Source organism: Phaethon lepturus, unplaced genomic scaffold (genome assembly GCF_000687285.1).
Source record: "Phaethon lepturus isolate BGI_N335 unplaced genomic scaffold, ASM68728v1 scaffold27656, whole genome shotgun sequence".
Taxonomy (NCBI): domain Eukaryota; kingdom Metazoa; phylum Chordata; class Aves; order Phaethontiformes; family Phaethontidae; genus Phaethon; species Phaethon lepturus.
Genome location: NW_010548698.1, coordinates 14,961 through 20,554, shown reverse-complemented (window position 1 = coordinate 20,554; position 5,594 = coordinate 14,961).

The window sequence follows — 5,594 nt, the reverse complement described above, 5'->3', positions numbered from 1 at the left end:
CACAGCAGCCAGACCTGTATATTCTGCCTGAATAACTTCTGTGGTTGCCACTGTTGGAGACAGAGTCTGGGAGAAGATAGACCACACATCTGAGCCACTGGGGCATCTTCTCATGGTCCAAATGTATCGCTGAATCAAAGCACATGTCTAGGATGAAAGGATAAAATCTATTGGTTTGCATAGTCTCCCACGCGTCCATTATGCAAATTATGCAAACAGTATCTTCATTCTTCAGTAAAATCTGTGGCTTGACGTTCACTTGCTCCATGTTGTTAACTCAAGTAACCGAACAGCAAGTGCTTAGCTTGACCAAATTCATTGATGGTACGGCCAGAAGGGCCATGATGCCCCCACCCCCCAGCATGCTGCCGGCAAAACGCACCGTAACGGTTCAGCCAGGAACACCTGAATCAAGTCCATAACCTCTAGCTGAAGGAGACCTATCTTTAGAAAATCATATGACTGTGGCTATATATATGTATATTGCTCTTTGCTTACATACACATTCAGTTTGTTTATGTGGTATGTTGGGCATAGTCAGATGAATTCTGGTGCTTCTTGCTTGGAGGCTGAAGGGTATCTCTTTCGGAATATTCTAGAGGTCGTAATCCCAAGAGGAGCTGGCAGGACAGAGCCTGCCCAGGTGGCAGCTGGATCAAAGTGGCAGGTAGGGCTGAGGTGCCCACATCTGTCCCTGCTCTCTGGGGTGGGGAAGTCCCCTATTAGTAGTTTACATCTCTGTATTAGAAATGCAAACTTCTACAGTGAGAAAAATCACTAAACAAGTGACAGTTCCTGTAACGTAGCTTACAAACCAAAGGAAGGTGAATTTTACACAGAAGCATAAAAGTAGTGAGGCATTAGAGGTGCCCTGAATCACACAACAGGTGAGCCTTGGGGCATTCCTCTCGGGAGAGAAAGTAGGTGCTTTCCAGGTGCTCAGGAGTCTTTCCAACACTGAGCGACAACACCAAGTCAGGAATCAATGACTGCCTTTGAGAAGGAACTGTGTGAACTGAAGCTAGGATTGTAAAAGTTAAGCTTGCGTATTTGCTTTGTTAGAAAGCTTTTGTGTGTGTATATAAAATAAAGTGTATGTCCTTCTGTAGAGCTCAGCTTCTCCTTTCTTCCTTTACGGGTTATTGCAAGACAAAATGGTTTAACATTTCTCTAAATGTGACCGTTGAACTTTCACCCACTTCTGAATGTATTTTCAGCTTGCTATTTATTACTTTGCTTTGTAGGTTTGATAGCAGACAGAAGTACATCTCTGACTTTAAAGTCCCTGAAATGTATTGTAATCCTTTTTTCCAAGGGCATGAAAAAAACTTCATGCACTTCCAATAGAACTGATTGTCTTTTGTTTATTTTGAAATAAGTTTGTGAAGATTCTGACAATTAAGCACGACAATTTGTTAGGGATTATGTGTTTTGTTTTCTCAGTGCATTAATAATCACTACCAGCGAAACATAATAAGGCTGTCACTGGCTTTCAGTGTACTAATGATAAGGTTGTGCATTTCCACATAGAGTTTTGTCCCAGCCAGATACAAATTTTTTTACAAGCTTGGGACTGACTTAATATCCTGGCTCAGCATGAGACACTTCAACAAACATTCAAGTAGAATCACATGGTTAAAAAAATGCATAATGCTTACAGGGCAGTTTCTGTAAGTAGGTTTCAAAACATACTACAGAATGGGACCAATACTGTTATCCTAAACTTAAACTGGGGGGGAACAGAAGTAGGAAGAGATGGAGTGCCTCATCTGAGGTCACAAAAATTCCAGTGGCGGAGCTGGAAACTGAGCTGGGTTTTCAGAGCCTTGTTCCTGCACCCTCTTTAATGTCCTGTGCGGCCCCAGAATGAAAACAGAGAAACTTAGACTTTAATAATGTTAATGAATTGGTGGGAAAGTGCTTAACTGAGAATGAGAGTAATTTGCCCCTCTCACCTGTCTCAAAATGGGACATTTTTACAGAAAACTGTGGTACAACACAATTTTAGATCAGCAAATAAAAACTGTGTACATACGTATATATACAGGTACGTCAGAACTCGGCTTCACTGAAATTTGGACAACCACATAAAACTGTGGGATTGAGCCACAGATTAAACCATAGTTATTGTTTTATTTGGTGTCTGTCAAGAAGAGTCTAAAGCAACAGTTCATAATTCTGCTGTTAACAGCAGGATTGATACAGGTGTTTTTCACTTCTTCCTCTAACCACTCTCCCTTATCAGAGTAAAGGGAGCAGCATGTGTTTATGTAATAAGCCCTTTGAAGTAAGTTATTTCTAAACACCACTGTCAAGATACTTGCTATTCTGGTGCATGGCAAGGAAGAAGGGATTTTTTGGAAGTCGGACAGCGGTTAGCAGAGGTTTGGAAGGACAAATGGGTTGGCACAGAGGCCATGAGATAGATGTATATGGAAGAAGGTAGGCAGCTGTACAGGGGAGAAAACTATCCTCATATTTGTCCTCATCAGCCAAGGGATTGCTTCTTGCTTCTCTGCCGCTCACTTGCTTTCAGAATTAAATCTAGGGCATGGGACATCAACATTCAGGATTAGAGGAAACAGTAATTAGTTCTTTCTAACACTTTCACACCTATCTACCCATATATTTCAGAGTATGTGACTTCTGGACAGATGTAAATCATAGTTGTAGCCAGCGAGTAAGTTGTTCCTGTTTCTGCATGCAAGAACGCCGTCTTGGAATTGGTTTACAGTAAATCGAGTTGTTAGTTGTGGCGGGTAGGTCTCACAGCAGTGGCACCTGAGCAGAAGCTGAACCACCCTGAAGTCCTATTTGCAGTAACTCTCTCTATCTGGTATAAAAGCAGGTCATCATGGATGAAGAGGGATATGCACAAAACGTTACATTAAAATGTGATCTAGAATGTAATGCTTTTAATTAATAAACTGTAAAATAGTCGTCTTCGTTGCTTTTCAGTTCTAAAGGCAATTCATAAAATGAAGAGCACTTGTCTTTGAGGACTGTCTTTATACAAGAGCGTTAAAAATACATATTCTTTACTGGGCAATAATGCACCTGCATTAAGAAATGGTTCTGTAAAATAAAATAAAATAGACATTCACTTTTAAACAGGATAAACGGCCTGAAATGCACACAAAACAATACGTTCTGCACACAGCTAAATGGGGAAACGATCCTGTTTGTTTTTCATTAATCTCTATTATTGACTGCAGATACTGTAGTTGGCTTTTTAGACTCTAATGTTATAGATACGTGTTTTGCAAAGCGATGCCAGAGTTGAGGATAGCGCCTGCATCTTTTAAAGTAGGAAGTTTAGTGTTAGACGGTTCAGTCGCCCAGTTCCAGCGTCATTACTCATTTGAGTCATGGGTGAGATTTGGCTTAGTCCCATGTTGTTGTATGAAAAAAGGAGCCTTAGCTGTTTGCTTAATTCCTGATCCTGCCGAGGCCTGAAAGGTCAGCGGAGGACCTCGGGTCTGACCAGCTGCGAGGGCAGCAGAGGAGGCAGCTGATGCTCCAGCGAGGCGCGCGCTGCCTTTGTGCGCCGTCCGAACGCCGCTCGTTGCAATAACGTCGTGGCTAAAGGTCAGAGGTGCGAAGCCAGACGGTGTCAGCTGTAGAAGTCATATGGGGACAAAGAATCCCAATGTGCTGAGTACTGTTAGAGGTTAATAGAAATTAGCAAGAGAAAAACGTTTTTGGATTGGGTTGTGTGGGTTTTGGTTTTTTTTTTTGTAATACAGAACACATGACTAATGTGGCATACAAGTTCACGAGGGAGGTAAGCGTAATAGCAGTGAGCATTTGAGGTTCTTCATTAAATTACCAGCTGAGTAGCCAAGAGAAGAATCCTGATAGTTTAGGCACAGATATTGGTGACTAACGGTGACATAATGGTGCCTCTCTAGAGCAGTACTTCGTTCGTTCTGCCTGCTTTTTATCACTACCCTGACTCCCTTCTTCACTTTACTGAAAATTTTCTCCCATATCAATTCAATCTTTCCAAATCTGGTACCCTTCGCCAAAGAATTTACCAGGAGGAAGGTGACAGTCGTTAACAGTTTGTCTCTGGAGGGTCCCTGGGTTGTCCCTACCTCAAAACCCCTGCTATGCGGATGTTCTGGTAAAAGAGGAGGAGATGGTGGCTGTAGCGGTTGCTTTGCGAGAGAGCGAGCTGGGGAGCGTTACAGTGTGAGTGTAAACCTCAGTGGTACCGAGGCAGCCATGGGTCACGGCGAGCCAACGGCCCCAAAGTGAAAAGCTGCGATTAGACATGAGCAGTAGGTAGTCAGTAGGGCTACCGAAATACGGCCACGGTGGTTATTTGCTGAATTCGCTTCAAATGCAGCAAAACACTCCCGTTTGCCTCGCTAGCCTGTCCGGCCTCCTCTGCTGGGGTCCTCCTGCGCACCCAGCTCTGCCTCGCTTCGCGGCAGCTGAGCTCTCTCGGTGGGTGTCAGCCCATTACTCAGTGCAGCCCATGAGTAAGCTCACCAGCCGCGTTTCCCCAGAGCTCCCTGTTCAGAAAACAAAAGCGTTTACTCAGACGGATGCATAAAACCAGTCGTTACATGGGAAAACTTGCGGCTGCGTCCCAGACCGAGCCATGTGCCCTGCCTGTGGCTGGCACAGCAGTTCTGAGCTAACTGCGCACAGGGCTTTCGTCTTTCTACTAGTCCCTGCTTCTGTGAGTTTGTCTTGACTTTGTTTCTGTAGTCCCTTAATTTCTTAACTGCCTTCTTGTCCTTTTCCTTTCTCTTCCTTTTCACTAGCTTTTACTATTAGCAGTCTTTTCTCCCTTTTCACCAGAGAACGTCACTGTTTCCCTCTTCTCTTCCACATGCACACACACACACACACACACACACGCACACTTCCCATATATTTAAGCCCTATATTTGATAGCCTGCAACAGTCCTGTATGCTGTCATGGTGAGGGTGATAAAAATCAAGAATACCAGCAAAGATCAAACCAATTATCCCTCACATGAGATGACCAGATACAGTTTTCATAACGGATTTAAGCCAATCCAACTGGGGAGTGCTGCCAAAAGGGCCGGTGCCATCCTTTCACCCACTCCCTCTTTCCTCCTGGAGGTTATCAGTAAGATGGTGACCTGGCTGAAGTTTAAGGTTGTTTCTCTGTTTTTGCTGGGTTCATACTGAGCTGGTGCAGCAAGGTGACACTCTGAGGCTTCATGTTCGTTAATGCCAACGCAAGAAAGGTGCCAGGGAAGCGCAGTCAACAGGGTGGGCAGGTCTGCCCTTTGGGTGGCAACACAGTCCTAGAAGAGAGTTAGACAACCATTAAAGGTATCTTCTTCTGCCAAAAGTTCTATTACAGAGTGATATTATATATCTATTTTAAATATTTATTTATAGAGAAATAGATATTGAATAATTTTGTTAGAACTTTGGACGAGACTAGCTCTTTGCCAGCAAAAAGTGCGATCCTGGTGCCTTATAAATGACAACCAAGTAGGCTGATAAGATAGATACACTTCCAAAGAATCTGTCTGATAAGTGCTTGGCAAAAAAACTGCCTATGCCTAACAAAAAAATTAGGACTGTTGCTTTTGTGCTCTGGTGTA